Genomic DNA, 18766 nt, shown 5'->3' with positions numbered 1-18766 from the left:
GTGGTGTAGTCTGCACAGTGATGGTGCCCGCGTCTGCCTGGCAGTCCCAGGAGGCTGGGCTGAGCCGGGCACTGTCTGGGGCTGCCTCGGGGTGCCTGGGCACCTGTGGGGCGAAGGGCCCAGTGTGGGTGTGGCTATGGCAGACGGCAGCCTCTGTCCTCAGGGGATGACCGGAACGGTTAGGGGTCAGGTGCCACAGTGCCTACTGCCCCTTCCGGGTAAGTCAGGAGAGAAATGTGCAGCAGGACAGCAAAGTGCACAAAATGCACCGTTTTGGTTTTGGTTTTTAGCTCTTTGGGTCACACCCGGCAATGCTCAGGGGTTCCTCCTGGCTCTGCACTCAGGAATTACCCCTTGCGGTGCTTGGGGGACCCTATGGGATGCTGGGAATCAAACCCGGGTCAGCCACATGCAGGGCAAACACCCTCCCTGCTGTGCTATCGCTCCGGCCCTGTTTTTGTTTTTTTTTTAACATGAAATGGATTTTTAAGGGGCTGGCGGGACCGTCCAACCCAACTTCTCGTATGGTCCCTCGATCCCCGAGCTCAGAGCCAGGCCTCAGCCTGCCTGGGTGCCGCAAGTGTGGCCCCAAAACAAAGCCAGAGTGAAAGAAAGCGAGAGGAAAGGGCCCGTCACCCCAATCACGCTGTCTCCTCCCGAGCATGCGGGTTCCCCTCAGCCCATCTGGGAAAGTGGCACGTTCCCCTCTTTCTGAGTTTCCTGGGCCCACATTTTCGGTGCTGAATTGTTTTTGTCATTAGGAAGAGCATTTTCTTGGACTGCCCGTCCTGTGGCTGGCCGGAAGCGCTGTCTAGAGACTGACCCTGTGGTCACCCCAAGTCTCCCCCAGCCACTCACACTTCTGCTTTCTCCTTTTCTTTCTTTTTTTTTGGGGGGGGTGCGGAGGCCACATCCAACCATGCCTGGAAGTTACTTCTGGCTCTTCACTCAGGAAGTACTCTTGGTGGTGCTCAGGGGACCATAAGGGTTGCCGGGGATCAAACCTGGGCCAGCCATGTGCAAGGCAGATGCCCTCCCCATTGGACTGTCTCTCTAGCCCTCAGATTTCTGCCTTCTGAGCTGTGAGAAGCTGACTCCATCAGAAAAACATAAAGCTCCCCCCCCCAAAATAAATCTAGGTGCTTGTATGTAATTGGCAAATCATATACACGCATATACACAGACACACAAGATATTCACTTTTTTGATGTGCATATACACAGACACACATCCACACACACAGAGGTATTGACTTTTTTGATGTTTCTGCATGATGTGGATGTTAATCCTCAATTCTTGGACCCACAGGGACTAGAGCCCAAATCACAACATCCTTTTTGTCTCCTGGATGGTAAATTCCTTCCAGGCAGGATCAGTCTGAAACCTAATCATGGACAGCTTTGTAAGGGTCTGTCTCACAGCAATTTAATAATTAAAAAAAAAACCTAAAAAACAAAACACAACACAACATAATTCACTGAAGAAACATACAGGAAGGAAGGAAGCCCATGAAAATTTGTTCCTTATTTTCAATCACTGAGAAATGTAAAAATAAGCCACACTCCGCTTCCTCAGCAACAACGGCTTGCGTGGTGAAAGACAGACCCGGAAGCCTCATTCACATCCACCCCCTATGTCGGGTGACATATAGTTTTCTTGTGATGAGGACTCTCAAGATTTATTCTCTTAGCAACTCTCAAATATGTACTGCTGTAGTGTTACACACGTCCGCGATGCCACCATAAAAATGTCAATTAAAAACAAAAATTGTAAAAGACGGAAAAAAGAAAAGACTCAAGTGGTGTAAACGTTTTCCACTCCGCCCAGCCAAGGATCTTTCTGATGGTCCTGGGTACCGTTGTTTCTTTCCTTTCTTCCTTTTCCTTTCTCTTTTTTCCTTTTTGGGTCACACCCGGCAACGCTAAGGGGTTCCTCCTGGTTCTGTACTCAGGAATTACTCCTGGCGGGGCTTGGGGGACCCTATGGGGTGTCGGGGATTTGAACCCGGGTCGGCCGCGTGCCAGGCAGACGCCCTCCCTGTTGTGCTGTCGCTCCGGCTGGTTGTTTCTCTGACGTTTTGTGTCGGCCCCCGTGCCAGGGCTCACGGGAAGGACCCGCATTGCCCATATGTGAAGTCAAGTGGAGCAGAGGCCGAAGCCGGTACAAAGCCCTGAGCTGAGTTTGTTGGAGCAATGGGGTCGGCAGGAGACGGTGGCACCCGGCAGAGCTCAGCAGTGGGGGTCAGCCTTGCAGGCGGGCGACGGGTGGGTGGTCTGTAACAGGCACAGACCCTCGTGGAGAGAGTCCTGTGTCTGTGTCTGCGGATCTGGGTTCTGATTGGGGGTGATTCGAGCGGGCGTGGGGAGGGACGGAATCCCGAGTCTCGGCGGAGGCGTCTGTGGAGACGCGTGTGACTCCGTGGCGGATGTGGGGACAGCGTGAGTGAGTGAGAGGCTGCGGTTCTTTCTCGCTTTGTCCTTCCCAGGGCTCACCCACGTGCTGGTGGCACATGCATGGGTCATCCCCTCTTAAGTCGTGGCACTCACCCACGTGCTCGCCAGGAGGTTTGCTCCTGCCACAGTGCTCACCTCTTTATCTGCCAGGCTCATCTGGGGTCACCCGCCTTGACCTGCCCCACGTGCTCTCCGGGCTGCCATGTGCCGGCGGTCACGCACCCTGTCGCTGCGCTGGGGCTCCAGTCAGCAGAGCCGCAGGCAAGGAGGTGCTTGGCGCATGTGGCCACCCTGAGAACTCATGGCCCCATGCCTTGTTGCTGAGCCATTGTGCCCTGGGGCACCGGAGGGAGACAGCTCTTAGGCCAGTGCTCACCTGGAGGGGAAAAGCAGCAGCTCCTGACAGTGCCCCTGCACCCCACATTGTGAACGCTTGAAATTGGGGGCCCGGTTCAGTTCCTGGGTGGACTCAAGACTGTTGTCTGTGCAGAGTCACTCGGAAGGACCAGGAGTGGAGGGAGGATGAGGGAACAGGGTGGCACACAGTGGGTTTGCTGTCTGTTGTGGGCCAACACTTTGTACGTATGAAAAAAACGTTGTTTCCAAAGCTGACTTGAATGTTTATTTTGAGCCCCTGTTGGGTTTGGAAGAAGCCCACCGCTCAGTCTTATCTGGTGTAAGTTATTCTTGTCTCTTTCTTTCCTTCTTTCCTTCTTTCTTTCTCTCTTTCTTTTTTCTTTCTTTCTTTCTTTCTTTCCTTCTTTCTCTCTTTCCTTCTTTCTCTCTTTCTCTCTCTTTCTTTCTTTCTCTTTCTTTCTTTCTCTTTCTTTCTTGGGGGACCCTATGGGGTGCCAGGGATTTCTTTCTTTCTCCCTTTTTTCTTTCTTTCTTTCTTTCTTTCTCTCTCTTTCTTTCTTTCCCTCTTTCTTTCTTTCTTATTTCTTTCTCCCTCCCTTTCTCCATTTTATTCTTTCTCTCTCTCTTTCTTTCTTTCTTTCTTTCTTTCTTTCTCCCTTTCTCCATTTTATTCTTTCTTTCTTTCTTTCTTTCTTTCTTTCTTTCTTTCTTTTTTTCTTTCTTTTTTTCGTTTCCGTGAATTACAAAGTCACCAAGTTATTCATGATTGAGTTTCAGGTGTGCAGTGTTCCAGTACCAGTCCCTCCATCAGTGTCCCCAGTGACCGTCCCGTGCTCAGCCACTTTATACCCCCTTTCAGCACTCTCTTCTCCAGAGTGACCACACCCCTCCCCGGGGTTGTGCTGCTCTGTCCCATGACAGCCACCCCCTCCCCTACCAGTGGCGAGCTTCCTACTGGAAACCTGGCTCACTTCCTCTGTGTTACCCTTGGGCATTTGTGGCCCCCCGACTGTGTTTATCCCGAGTGTGAGGGAGATCAGGCAGCGTCTGTCCCCTACGATGAACCTACTGCCCCAAGATACTTTCCAGATCTGTCCTGTGGTCAAGTGTATGTGGGCCTTTGCTCTTGTGACCCTCTGGTATTCCTCCGTGTGGATGTGCTTCTTTATCTGGTCATCTGTTCTTGGGCGGGCGCTTAGGTTGTTTCCAGATTTTGGATATTGTGGACAGTGCAGCATTGAGCACAGGAACGCAGATGGCTTTCCTGCACTGTGGTTTTAGTCCCTTGGAGAATATTCTCGGTCAAATGGAAGCTGAAGCAATTTCTTTCTTTCTTTCTTTCTTTCTTTCTTTCTTTCTTTCTTTCTTTCTTTTCCCTTGGGTCACACCCAGCGATGCACAGGGGTTACTCCTGGCTCTGCACTTAATCACTTAATCACTTAACTTCCCGTTAGTCGTCGATTTGCTCGAGCGGGCGCCAGTAACGTCTCCATTTGTCCCTGTCGCGTGCTAGTGTAGCCCAATGGCATCTGTTCGCTCCGGGAACATGAAGGGCCTCAAACTGATCGTTCATGATCTTGACGAAGAAGTCTGACCATCTGGTAGGTGGGCGGCCCTGCGGTCTTTTGACATCCCGTGGAATCCAGTCGGTAACAGCTCTAGTCCAGCGGTCGTCTTTAAATCTCATTATGTGACCAGCCCATCTGATTTTCGACACCTTGGCAAATGAGACAGCGTCCCTGATCCTTGATCGTCGACGGATGTCGGATGTCGGAACTCCGGATTCTTTCTCTCATTTGAGTGAAACGTGATATTCCAAGCATAGCTCTTTCTATTCTTCTTTGGGAGACCTGAATAGCGTTCTCATCCTGTTTGCGTAGGGCCCAGGTCTCTGAGGCATATGTTAATGCAGGAAGAACAGTGGAATCAAAGAGATGTGCCCGGAGCCGGAGGTTCTTCGTCCTCTTAGCTATTTCTTCGACGTTCTTGAAGGCGTTCCAAGCCGCTCTCTTCCTCCTGCGCAGCTCGGGTGCCAGGTCATTTGTCATGTTGACCTCTCGACCTAGGTACACATAGCTGTTGCATTCGGAGATGGTCGTTCCATTGAGAGCGAATGGGGCGTCAGGAACAAGGCTGTTTCTCATAAACATTGTCTTCGTAAGATTCAGCTGTAGTCCTACCTTTCCACACTCACGGTCAAAGTCGGCCAGCATTTGTGCTGCTTGGCTGATGTTTAGTGTTATTAAAACAATGTCATCAGCAAAGCGGAGGTGGTGTAGTTGCCGACCATCTATCCTCACTCCCATTCCTTCCCATTCCAGTTGTCGCATGATGTTCTCGAGGGTGGCACTGAAGAGTTTCGGTGAAATGGTATCACCCTGCCGCACCCCTCTTGACATCAACGATCACTTCTTTGTAGAATGGTGAGATCCTGGTAGTGAATCCACAATACAGCTCTCGGAGGATCCTGATGTATTGGGCTTGAATGCCCTGATTGGCTAGGGCTTCAGTGACTGCTTCCGTCTCAACAGAATCAAAGGCCTTCTTTAAATCAATGAACGTTAAGCAGAGCGGCATCTTGAACTCCCGAGAACCTCAATGAGCTTGGTTATCGTGTGGATATGGTCGATGGTGCTGAATCCTTTGCGGAACCCTGCTTGCTCGCATGGTTGTCCTTCATCTAGTGTTCTGCCAATCCTATTCAGGATGACTCGAGTGAACAGCTTGTAGATGACAGACAATAGGCAGATCGGGCGATAGTTGCCAATGTCATGGATGTCTCCCTTCTTGAACAGCAGTACGGTTCTGCTGGTTTTCCATTGGGACGGAACCTTGCATTCAGACAGGTAGCGAGTGAAGAGCCGAGCCCGTGTATTGATGAGTACTGACGGCAGGTTCTTCAGGTGTTCAGGTCTGACCTTGTCTGGGCCGGGTGCTGTTTGTTTCTTTACCGACGAAATGGCGTGTTGGATTTCGGAAGGGAGAACGTTGGGAACGACATACCAATCCTGTGGAATTTGGTATGTCGGCAAGTGGACATGGCTATCGAAGAGATTTGAGTAGAAGTCATGGATAATCTTCTCCATTGCCGTTCTGGAGGATGTGATGGATCCATCAGGACGTCGGAGGGCAGTCATCTTGGTCTTGTAGTTGGCGAAGGACAGGCGGGCGTTCCGAATACTTTTCCCGGCTTCTGCCGCATCTACCAGTACTTCTGCTCTCTCTCTTTGAGGTCTTCCTTGATTGCATCTCTGCACTGCTTTGCGAGCTCGGACGTTAGCTTGTGGTTGCCTGAGGCATGCGCCAAACCACGCTGGCGAATTAGCTCAAGAGTTTTCGAAGATAGGCGATTTTTTGTGGCTATCTCTCTCTTGGCGTTCCTCGCACATTCATGGAGGTGCTGAACCAGTCGATCGTATTCCTCGTCAATGTTGTCAACAATGGCATCTTCCCATGTTGCCGCAATAGTGCCAAAGAGTTCCCAGTTGGTGGTCATTCTGGGAGTTCTCTTTTTGAACTTTGCAGCCCTTTCTCCGCGCTCTGTGAAGTAGAATTTTGCATGAAGGAGACGGTGGTCCGATCCCGTTCGAAATTTTGGGACAACAGCGACATCGGGGGCTCGGGCGGCTGCGCGGGGCCTGTGGGAAGCGGAGTGACGGAGCGAGTGGCTGTTGGAGGAAGGAGGTGGGGGGCCGGGAGCGCAAATGGCGTTGAGATGGTTCAGGGCCCTGTTCAAACTCCAGCGCTGACCATTCACTTCCTGGCTCTGCACTCAGGAATTATTCCTGGCAGTGCTAAGGGGACTCTATGGGATGTCGGGGACCACACCCAGGTCAGCCGTGTGCAAGGCAAACACCCTACCCACTGTGCTATCGCTCCAGCCCCCTGAAGTAATAATTTCTTGAGAACGTCCGTGTTGTTTTCCCAGAAGGCCTGGGCCAGTCGGCATTCCAGCAGCATGCGTGCAGCTCCAATCCCTGCCTCCACGCCAATGCTGGTTGCTTTTGTTTTATTTATTTATTTATTTATTTATTTATTCATTTATTTTAGGGGGCAGGTGATGTGAATAAATACTCTTTAACTTTGTTTTTAATTAAGACACCGTGATTCACAAAGTTGTTCATGGTAGAACTGTCTCAGGCATTCATTGTTGCAACACCAGTTCCATCACCAGTGTCCCCGTGGTAGGCCGTGTCCCAACCTGCCCCCTTGGCAGGCAGATAGCAAATTTATTTCATATTGCTTGCTCCAAAATGTAAAGAAATGACAAATGGAATTACCCAAAGATACATCAACAACGGTCAATTTGTAATGATTCATCGCTATATGATTTTAACCTATGTAAATAAAAAAAATTCAAATCCTCTAATACAATATAGTATACTGCCTATCCCATTTCCATGACTAAGTTTTTTAAAATATTATCTTTATTTATTTTTGCGGGTTGGGTCACACCCGGCGATGCTCAGGGGTTACTCTTGGCTCTGCACTCAGGAATTAATCCTGGTGGTGCTCGGGGGACCCTATGGGATGCTGGCCTATCACTCTGGCTTCCTACATGACTAAGTTTTCAACTCTGGCATCTAAAACAAATCGCATTAAATTTTATTTTGTAGTTGGATCTTACTGCGGTAACCGTCACATCCTTCCTGTCATAAACGAGGCTTTGTTCCCCTTTTGCCCCCTTGGCAGGCATATAGCAAATTAATTTCATATGACTTGGTCCAACAAACTTGAAAGAACATCAAATAGAATTATTAGAAAATGAATAAACGTGGGGCTGGAGCAATAGCACAGCAGGCAGGGCATTTGCCTTGCACGTGGCCGACCCGGGTTCAATTCCCAGCATCCCATATGGTCCCCTGAGCACCGCCAGGAGTAATTCCTGAGTGCAGAGCCAGGAGAAACCCCTGTGCATCGCCGGGTGTGACCCAAAAAGCAAAAATAAAGAAAGGAAGGAAGGAAGAAAAAGAAAGAAAGAAAGAAAGAAAGAAAGAAAGAAAGAAAGAAAGAAAGAAAATGAATCAATAAAAGTCAGTTTGTGATGATTAGTTGGTCTGTGTCTTCACCGTTTCTTAATCGAGCAGAGGACAATTATATGCAATATCCACCACCAGTGAGCGCCTACTCAGCGCCGCGTGCTGGGAAGTTTCTCTGGCCTTCAAAGGAGCCCTTTGGATGCTTCTTGCAAAACTGGTTTCAGGGCTGTGAATTCGCTGAGCTGTCGCCTGTCCATGAAGCTCTGTTTAATTCCTTCAGATCTGAATGATGATTGAGCTGGCCGGAGGGTTCCTGGTGTGGTCCTCACCGCGTTGGGTTCTTGTCCTGAATCTTTCCATGTTCCCTGGCTCTCGGAGTCTCACTTGACAGATCGGCCAGACATCTCGTGGGCTTTCCTTTGTTTGTAACTTCCGTTTTGGATCTTGCTGCTGTCAGTATAATGCCTGTATCTTTAGATTCTGTCATTTTGAGGGTAACGTATCTTGCGGTTTTCCTAATTGGGTCTATTTTCAATGGGACCCTTCGGGCCTTTGGATCTCGGAGCCTGTAATCCTCAACTCTGGGAAACTCTTTATTTTTATTTATTTATTTATTTATTTATTTATTTATTTATTTTTGGCTTCTTGGGTCACACCCAGTGCTCAGGAGTTACTCCTGGCTCTGCACTAGGAATTACTCTTGACAGTGTTGGGGGACAACCTGGCAGGCTACCGAACGTAACTTGCCCACACAGCAGAGTCTGGCAAACTCCCCGTGGCGTCCCCAATATGCCAAATACCAGTAACAATGATGGGACTCATTCTCCTAAAGAGCCTTGAATATAATCTCAGGGCTAGGATGAAGGAGAAGTTACTGGGGCCTGCTCGAGGCAATCGACGAATAACAGGATGATTTGTTGTGATTTTGTGTTGGGGGACCCTCTGGGATGCCAAGGATCAAACCCGGGTTGGCTGTGCGCAAGGCAAACGCCCTCCCTGCTAGACCATCGTTCTGACCCCAACCCTGGGGAATTCTTAGATGGTTTCTTCAACTGTTGTTTCTTCATCACGGTCGCCTTCCTGTTCTTCAGGGACCCCGATGATTTTTCTGCTTTCCTCTTGAACCCATCCCAGAGTTCTCCATGTGCTGTGCGTGGCTTTCGGACTGTTTCTCACCTTCTGCTGTTTCCTGCTTTCTCCTCCTCGGAGCGCCTCGATCTTTCGCTGTCCTGCGTCGGAGCTTCTCTTGACTTGTAGGTCCCTACCGTGTTCTTGGCGTCTGGTCCAGGTTGTTCTTCATCTCAGCTTGCCTTGTGCTCTCGTTCCTCCGAGCCCTTTGACCACCCTGGTCGCCGTCACTCACGGCACCGTCTGAGGGTCGCTGGGGCTGTTCATGGCTTCCGTCAGATGTTCCCGCTCCTTGAGCTTGGTGGGTCTCTGCCCGGCTCCCCGTTGATTTGCTCGAGCTCTTGCCCTCCCTGGGAAGGTAGTGAGTGACTAGCTAGTGGCTGCTCTCTGCCTTCTGCCATCCTCGCAGAGGGACAGGAAGAATGACGGGACCAGGGGGTACGAAGTTGCCGAGTAGAACCTTCTCGGGAGCGGTGCTTAGCCCTTCACTTGGTGCAGGTCGGCTGAGGGGGTTTCTGGGGACCCCCATGATGTGAGCCAGCGGTGAGCCTCCCTGGGGGGGAGGCTCAGGGAGCAACAGGCAGAAGGGCTGCTCTTGCTCTTTTCAGTGGGTGCTGCTCTCTGTGGTGTGGGTGCTACCCTTGGTGGTGTGGGGGGCTATCTTGTTTTGAGTTGCATTTCCACTGTCTTGTTTTGAGTTGCACTTCCCTGATGATTCATGAGGCTCTTGGCTTTTTGTTTTTTTCTTTTTGAGGAAGTTTCTGTTCATCTCTTCTCCCCAGTTTTTGATGGGGTCCGATTATTTCTTTTCCCTTGTGAAGTTTTGCCGGTGCTTTATGTATCTTGGATAATACCCCTTTATCAAAGATTGGTGGGCAAATCATTTCCCCCAGTCCCTGGGGTGTCTTTGTATTCTGGTCGTCACTTCTTTTGAGGTACAGAAGTGCCCTAGTTTTATCTTGGTTTCCACGTGCTTGGCCAGTGGGGCTGCCTCCTTAGAGATGTTTCTAGCTTCCATTTTCTGGAGAGTTCTGCTGTCTTGTGTAGCTTATGGATTCAGGGTCCGATATCAAGGTCTGTAATCCATCTTGATTTCTTCTTCTTCTTTGTTTTTTAAATAGCTTTATTTGTTTATTTAGTTTTGGCTTTTTGGGCCACACCTGCCGATGCACAAGGGTTCCTCCTGGCTCTGTATTCAGGAATTACTCCTGCCAGTGCTTGGGGGACCCTATGGGATGCTGGTGATCGAATCCGGGTTGGCCGCATACAAGGCAAATGCCCTCCCCGCTGTACTATGGCTCCAGCCCCTTGTTTTACTTTTGTGCATGGTGTTACAGAAAAGTCTGAGGTTTTTGTTGTTGTTGTCGTCAGCGTCTTGTTTTTGCATGAGACTGATGGGTTTCCAGCACCACCTGTTGAAGAGACTGTCCTTTCTGCGCTTCATATGTTCTGCTTCTTTATTGAAGACTCGCTGTCTGTGTGTCCGCGGCTCTGTGGTGTATGTTATTCATGTGGTGAGCTCCGGAGAGCACTGAGGTTGATTCGAGGCGTGTATAGGCTGTGGCACGGACCCCCACTGTGCCCGCTCTCTGCGCCTGACCGGGCCCCCTGTCCCGTCGTGCCCCATGGTGAGGGTCAGGCTGCCGTGCTCCACTGTGCTTAGTTAAGGGCCCAGGATTGGCACCGCAGGTGTGTGGGCTTGGGGAGAACAGGCCACACCCAGGGGTACGCTGGCCTTACTCCTGGCTCTGTGCTTTGGGATCCCTCCTGGCAATGTTTGCGGTACTGGGGGTGGAGCGCTGGGCTGGCCACCCTGCAGCCCCCCTCCTCTGCTGCTGCTTGGGGTCCCAATTGCCTCATTAAGCTTTTTTTTGGGGGGGAGGGGGTCACACATGGTGCTGCTCAGGGGTTCCTCAGGAATCACTCCTGGCCGTGCTCAGGGGACCATATGGGATGCTGGGAATCAAACCCAGGTCGGCCGCGTGCAAGGCAAACGCCCTACCCATTGTGCTATCAGACCAGCCCCGCCTCATTAAGCTTTTCCACTCAGGAGCCTCCTGCACTGGAGAATTCAGTTTTTTGTTTTTGGGCCACAGTCCGCCGTGCTCAGGGGCAGTCATGGCTCTGCACTCAGGAATCGCTCCTTGCAGTGCTCGAGGGACCCTAGGGGATGCCGGGGATGGAACCAGGTCAGCTGCGGGCAAGGCAAACGCCCTCCCCGCTGTGCTGTGGCTCCGGCCTCCCCCGCCTGAGGGATCATGCGACTGGATTTATAGGTGCATTGGCGAGGTACGCCAATCAAACATGCGCTGACAACAGTTCATCAGTAAATTTATTTCGGAACAATTTTTTTTTTCAAAGCTCCCTTGGTACCGGGGGTGCCAGGGCCCTTCTGCCCGCGCCTCTCCCGTGGACCCGCGCGCTGAGTGAGGCAGCTTGGCCTCCCGTGGGGTGGGCGGCAGCCTCCAGGACTTGGCGGCGGGTGGATGGGCAGATGGAGAGAGGAGAACTGTGTCTGCCTGGAGTGTGGCACTCTCCCGCCTCCTAGTAAACTGGGGCTGGCACCTTCTCCGCAGCTCCGCCCACCCTGGCTCATGCTGCGCCGCTGCTCCGTGCCACCTCCAGCCCCCGCAGTCCCGCGCGGGTCCCTGGAGTCCCCCCCCCCCCACACACACACACATACCCTGGCCGCCCTGTGGCTTCTGTTACGGGCCGTATCGGAGAGCGGGGCCCTCTGCCTGGTCTCGCAGCTGCCTCTGCTGGCCCAGAGCAAACCTCGAGAGCTTTCCGGAGGGGCCCCTGATGTGCCTGTGATGTTCCAGGGTCAGGGGAGACCCTCAGGGTCAGCTTGGTGGCCTCCGGGCCTGGACACGCATCCTGCCCTTGCCTCTGCAGGGGAGCAGACGGGATTGGGTTTTCTCTTTCCCAGATTCTGAGAGGAAACCATTCACTCTGAAAAAAAAAAATATATATATATATATTGCTTTTTGGGTCACACCTGGTGATGCTCAGGGGTTCCTCCTGGCTCTGCACTCAGGAATTATTCCTGGCGGTGCTTGGGGGACCCTGTGGGATACCGGGGATCGAGCCTGGGTTGACTGTGTGTAAGGCAAACCCCCTACCCATTGTGCTATCGCTCCGGCCCCTCTGGAAATAGATTTTACCTGGAGACGCCAGTCCTGATTATTAGCCAGGAGGCTTTTGGCTACAAGACTTTTTTATTTTTAATTTTGGGGCCACACTTGGTGGTGCTCAGGGTTTCCTTCCTGGGCCAGTACTCCTGGGTGACTCCTGCTGGGGGTTCGAGGGACCCTGTGTGATGCCAGGAATGAACCCCCCCCCCCCCCAGTGGGTATGGCCTGGAAGTGGCGTGACGTACGGAACTTAGTATTTCACATCTGGTGGTTCCGTTTGTGTGTGTTCAGCCAAAGGCGGCCAGAAGCGAACCCGGGAGTGAGCTGAGTGTTTTTATTGCCACATTCTCGCCTGGCTGCCGCCCCAGTCACCTCCGCGGGGCAGGCGCTGTGTGGGCACCGGACTGGGCGTCTCTGCAGTGATGGGTGGTTGTGCAGCCCTAAGGGGAATCCTGGGGCCGAGTGATAGCACAATGCGGGGTGGCGTTTGCCTGGCACAAGGTTCACCCAGGTTCTCTCCCTGGCACCCCGTATTCCCCCTCCCAACATTGGTAGGAGTGACCCGAGTGCAGAGCCAGGAGCAGCCCCCGAAACATTGCCAGGTGTGGCCCCAAACCCTCCCACCAAAAAAAGAAAAAGAAGAAGGTGGTGGGGCGGAATCTTTCCATGGGTGACAAAAGGAGGGGCCCGAGGACCCTGTGCTAAGTGACATGTCGGAGAAATGTTTTACCACGCTGTTTTACGTACCAAAGAATCCGGCCAGGTGGGCGCCAGAGATGGGGTGGGGGAGGAGCTGGGCAGGGGGTGGGTGGGAAGGAGCAGATGGGGGAAGCTGCATGCTTCCTGTCACCCTACCGGGCACATGGCCTGGGCTGGTAACGTGCTGGGTCGCTAAGACCAGATCTGGACGTTTCTCTTCCTACGGGAGGGTGAGAAGCCAAAACCCCGTTCCGAGAGCTCAGTAAGGAACAGGACACTGGAGGGACACGTCTCACTGTGGCCCGTGACCTCTGGGGAGGCCAAAAAGGCTTTTCAGGGCGTCCGCACGGTCCAGATCATTTGCTTTCGGGTAAGAAGGGCCAGTGGGCCTGGAGGCGACAGAGAGGGCAGCTGTGTGACCCCGAGGTAGCACAGAAGCAGTGCCACATCCCGGGCCCCCGCAGCTCAGCCCCAGGCTGGCTTTGGCTGGGTTCCGCTGAGGGTCGAGCAGGTGCCCGGATGTGCAGTGCTCAGCCCGCAGCTCGGGGCCAGGGCGGTGTCGGAGAAAGTTCCGAGGCAGTTAAGCTTCAAGGAGCTCCTGCCTGTTTTCCCACCAGTGGAGTGGGAGGGAGAATCCGCCTCTTCCCACCACGCATGTGAACGAAGCCAGTTTTTCTTTTCTTCTGCCGTTTTCAACCAGAATAACATATTACAACAGATTGAATGCAAAAGCAGATAGGACAATCCAGCTGTCTTGTATTGATTTGCAGAATGTGGAAGGGTGCCACTTGGACAGTTAATCTTGGCCCTCCAGGACATTTCTCCCTGGGAAGAGGTGAAGAACTTGGGGACACAACCCAGCTGGTCCAGCGTATGCAAGGCCCTGAGTGGGACCCCTGCTCCCAGCCCCTGGGCACTGCTAGGGCTTCTTCTGTGGTCCCCAGCATAGCCAGGCTGGACTCTGGCTCGGGCCCTGGTGTCCCTGAGCACTGCTGGCCTGCCCAGGCTGCTCTCTGCCGTGGCCGTCCCAAACCCCCCAAACCCACGCAAGTTAACAGATGTTAGTGGGAGATACATTTAGATTTTGTGATAGATGTCCCATGAACCTGATGCTTTGATACATCTTCTAACACTCTCAAGTTTCAATTAATACAGTAAATACATGCTTCGAATTTTAAAACTTCAGAAGTTCTATTTTTTGGACAACAAAGTAAAAATCGTAGTTGTAGTTGAGTTGCCAGTGGTGTCAGTGTTATGCTAAGTCACACGCCCGCTGCCCCACTCCACCCACTCCACCGTGCCCGGGACCCCCCGCCCCCCATGGAGCGGGAACTCAGGGCAACAACCCACAGCTGTGAAATGGGCACCGACTCCCGGCGCGGCTGGTTCTGCAGCGGGAGTAGCAGACACGGGCCCCATCAACGGGACGGCCGTTCGTGGTGCTGGGGCGTGTGTGGGCGACTGTAACTCAGGAGAAGAGCCTGCCCTCCCCAGCGTTCCCTTGTAAAAACACAGGGAGGAGGAATGCGTTAGGGCCAGCCAGAGGAACAATGTCCGGGGCCGGACCCCATCCCTTTTCTGGGCACCTCTGGGGGTCCCCCAGGTGCCCCCAGTGTCATTCCCAGCAGCAGAGCCTGAAATAGTCCCTGAGCCGCACTGGGTGTCTCCCGCCACCCCAGTGTATCTAGTGAAATGACTCTGGGAGCTGCAGGCGCGGCCAGAGGAAGGGACGAGGCTGTGGGGGGGCGAAGCCTTCGCTCCCCGGGGGAGGAGGTGTCTGGGACACCTCCTGTCCACTCTCTCCGCCCTTCCTGACCGCTTTCCCGTGCTGGTCCACGGCCAGGCTGTAATGTGGCAGACACTGAGGGTGACGCACGTTTCTGGAATCTACTCTCCCTTCCCGGCTGCTGGCAGGTCACAGCATGAGGCGGGAGCTGGGGGCGGGGGCGGGCACCCTGGCGGTGAGGGGACGGCGGACCCTGGGCTACACTGGACAGTGTCACGGGGACAAAACCAGCGACCAGAGGAGAAGGGGTGCAGGGGGTGGGGCCTGCTGCTATGGGCAGTGAGTGGGCGGGGTGGGGGCGCTCAGGCCAGGGACCCTTGTCTGTGTCAGCCCTGGGGAAGCTGTGTCAGGGCCTCGCCCGGCGGGAACCGCATTCGGGCCTGGGCGGAATTTCTCCTCAGGGTTGTGGGCTCGGCAGGAGGCTGGGTGCCGAAGCAGCTGTGGTTCCCAGTTCTGCTCAGGCCCAGGTCACCCTCTTGCACCTCCACCCCTCGGCCAACTCTTCACATGCCCAGGTTGGCGTTGGGGGCAGCACCTGCGGGGCCCAGGCAGGACGTGCTGTGCTGTGCGGTGCTCTCTGTGGGATGGGCCGGGGGTCTCCCGATTCCACTGACAACGTTCTAGACCCGACCACTCACAGGAGCAGGGCCTGCTGGGGGCGGCAGGGACCAGGCAGGTGCTGCCTGCAGGGACGTATGTTGGACCCTGGCCTGAAGCCCATGGTCGCCGCGTCAGCACCCAGCTGAGTTGTGGCCGGGTGGTGGAGATGGACGGATCCGCATGGGGGGACGTCTGGGTGAGGAGGTGACTGTTGGGGCCCATCGAGGCAGGGGAACTCTCCCCCAAGTGATGGGCCTGGGGGAGAAGAGCGAGGAGACCCCAGAAAGCTGCCTACCCTCCTCTAAGCATGCGGTCTCCCTGCTGTGGGTCACCCAGACCAGCAGTGCCCGCCTACTGACACGCCCTCTCCTAGATGTCGGGGGACCCCGCCCTCTGGTTCTCTGGCCTGAGTAGGGCAGCCAGGAGGCTGGGTGGTCGGCAGTAAATGGTCTCCATCTGGGGCACCCCTAGCCCAGCTGGAGGATGAGGGGGGAGGGCTAGAGAAGCTCAGCTTAGGGGAGTCTGCCTGGGGGTGGGGGTCTAGCGCCGCAGGGTCCGAGGGGTCCCCGCTACTGGTGGCCATGCCCAGGGCCAGAGAAAGAAGAAAGTTGGGGTACCTGGGAGCAAGGACTCCTTCCCAGCCCACTGCGACTAGCGTGACTGTGGTGTGGGGGGGGGAACAGGAAGTGAGGGCAGCCCCCTGAGAACAGACACTGAGCCCCTGTGTCTGTGGTGAAGGCAGGGTTGTGGCACCAGCGTCCGGGTTTTCTCCCCCTCATGGCGTCTCTCATACCAGGTCATGGAACCTTTGAGGCCTGGCTGAGGACCGGGGGTCTCAGAGCCTGGGCAGGGTGCTGGCCATCTCTGCTTGGACACTGAGATGGCCATCTCTGCTTGGCCATCCTGGGGCGATGCGGAGATGGGGCTGCCTGGCGGGCTCCGCCCTCCCTCCCTGCCTGGGGCGTCTCCAGGGTTTGTCGGGTTTCACCTACTGAGTGCCGCGTTGTTCACGGTTCCTAGTTGAGGGCTCGGGGTGGCAGAGCCGTGGGGAGGGCGCGTAGCTGGCCCAGGCCCCAAACTCCAAATGGTTCCCTGAGCCTGCCACAAGTAAGTTCCTTGAGCACCGCTGCCTGTGACCCTAAAACCAAAATTCCTGATCGATCCTTCCGTCCTGGACGGGGGTTTCAGAGCTAAAGCGACAGAAAACACCCAAACACCCGACCCTAACCCTGTCACAGAGACAGACGGCGCGGAGTGGAGGTCCCCCACGGGGAGGGTGCTGGGTGAGAGGGCAGGGGAGCCCTCCGGGAGCGTGTCCCAGGGGTCACGGGAGAGGCTCGTGCCCGTCCCGTGCAGGGTGCACCCCAGGACTGGCGAGAAAGAGCCGCTTCTCTGCCCAGCCAGGCCGCGCCTTCCAGAGGTGCCCCAGACTCGCAGGGGAGAGGAGAGACGGGGGAGGCGCCGGGCTGAGGGTGACGCGGAGGCTCGGCCCCAGGAAGGGCTAATTACAGTGCTGCGAGTTCTCTAATGACAGAGCCCGGCTCCTTGCAGGGCTGCTTTGAGTGGGCTCGCCCTCCTGGCACCCGGCTCCCAGGATTCTGTGACTCGCCGCAGCCCCCTCTCGTTGGGGGATCTGAGTGTTGCTTCCTGCGTGGAATCTGCCCTGATTTCCAGCCAGTGCGAGTGAGCGGGATCCCGTTTCCATAGCGTCCTGCGAGATGCCACTCCTGCTGCTTAACCGTGCTCGCCCTCGTCTCCCCAGCTGGCCCGGAAGATTCTGAGAGGCTTGAGCTTGTTTATTCCTGTCTGTACGCTAAGCGCCATGCACGTAGTAGGTGCCGGTGAACCTTTGCTGGAGTAAATGATGATTAGTCGGGGCAGTGAGACCTGAGAAAAGTCAAGATTCCTGAAACCAGGAAGGCAGGATCATAATATTCAAAATCCCAGACACCCCCACCCCCAGCACGCCCACACACACACACACACACACACACACACACAGCTGCCACACAACTGAAGAAACTAACCCGGTGCATTCTCAGCCTGAAACCTCCCCTTTCAGGACACACCTGCAGTGAGGAACCCTGAAGCTTGGGCTCTATAAGGTGCATGGGATTAAGGATGGTGAAGAGACGGGGGCATGACCAGGACAGGGCCACTGCAGTCAGTGGGACGCTTCCTGCCTTGAAGGCCACTTTCTGAGGGCCAGAGAGCTCAGGGTTAAGGCATTTGCCTTGCATGCGGCTGACCCTGGTTCAGTTCCGGGCACCGGGAGTGATCCCTGAGCACTGCTGGGTGGCCCCCCCCAAACAGAAAAGGTCACTTCTGTAGGGCCACAGGTGGCTGAAGATACTGTTTGTGGAGCCAGGACGTCTCCTTCTCTTCTTCATCACCCCACGTGGCCTTAGTTCAAGAACCCCCGAGATGCAGCCAGGAGTGAGACCTGTGACCTTAGAACTCTGACCCCAGGCTTCGGCTTAGCCTTGGATGCTGTGCCGGCCCAGAAGGACTTTCCTAGGGGTGCCTTGGGAAGGAAGAGAGCAGCAGAATATGGAGAACAGCCCACCCCTCCCCTCCCCCATCTCCCAACTCCCCCTCCCCTGTCCCCGGTCCCCCCCCCGGCCCCACTCCCTCACCCCATCTCCATCTCTTCGCCGTTTCAAGTGCCCTCGGTTTGCCCCCAAGTTTGCATTTCAAGGTGACTCGGCCAGGTCACTCACATTGCCCCAGGGCATCTGCCTGGCCCGTCTGCCTGGCAGCACTGCCTGGCACCGTGCAGAAATAAGCTCTCGTGGTGTAGATGTGGGCACGGCGACAGGATGGCTGGCTGGGGCCTGGCAGCAGCCGCACTCTCATTCACAGTCACTGGTCATGTGACTGACAGGGGGGATGGCACCGCCAAGGACAGGCCGGGGGGCTGGCAGTGGACCCAGGGCTTGGGGCATTCAGAACCGGCGTCGCCCTTCAGATGGAGCGTTGGAAGCTTTGCTGCAGCCCCACAGGGTGGCACCTGTCACCTCCTCTGAAGTCCAGAGACTCCAGCGGAGGTCACTCACTGCCTGCCGACCCGAGCCGGCTGGCCTGGTCTCGGCTGCCCAGGGCTCCTGGCCTGCGCCCCTCCGCGGAATGACTGACGTCCCCCACCCCCGCGCAGAACCAGCCGCACCCTCGCTTTCCAGATACCGGAGCCCCACCCCCCTCCCACCTTTTTAGTATTTCAGGGTAGAAACAAGTAGAAGTGAAAATTAAATGCTGTCAGATTTAAGTATGTTTCCCTCGTTTTGACTTCATGTAGTTACCAGGGAAGTCACAGCCCCCGTGTTCTGGGTGTTACTCCCGGCCTTGGGCGCCGTGTCTAACCCCGTTGATGATGTGCACTCTTCCTTCAGCGAGGCTGGGGCATGAGCCACGCGTGCCACCACTGACGAAGGATCATCCAGACTCCCAGCAGGGCGTTTGATGTCTTCAGTAGCAGTGGCCTGCAGGCCACCCCAAGCAGGCTTGAGTTTAAGTTTGACCTTCGCCTGGTACGAGTCCCAATAAACTAAGAGCGTTATGGCTCATATTTTGGGTCATTCCTCCATAGCCAGACCACCCCTTTCTTGGGGGAGGGGTGTGGATGGGGGGGTA

The 18766-nt window shown here is 54.8% G+C and overlaps 1 protein-coding gene across 1 annotated transcript in view; it reads left to right on the top strand.

Annotated features, from left to right (window-relative positions):
• LOC130017734 (ribosyldihydronicotinamide dehydrogenase [quinone]-like) overlaps positions 1 to 18766 on the top strand; it is a 136987-nt gene that overhangs the window by 80509 nt on the left and 37712 nt on the right. The window lies entirely within an intron of this gene.

Source organism: Sorex fumeus, unplaced genomic scaffold (assembly GCF_029834395.1).
Source record: "Sorex fumeus unplaced genomic scaffold, SorFum_2.1 ptg000218l, whole genome shotgun sequence".
Taxonomy (NCBI): domain Eukaryota; kingdom Metazoa; phylum Chordata; class Mammalia; order Eulipotyphla; family Soricidae; genus Sorex; species Sorex fumeus.
This window is presented reverse-complemented; position numbering and strand designations above follow the sequence as displayed.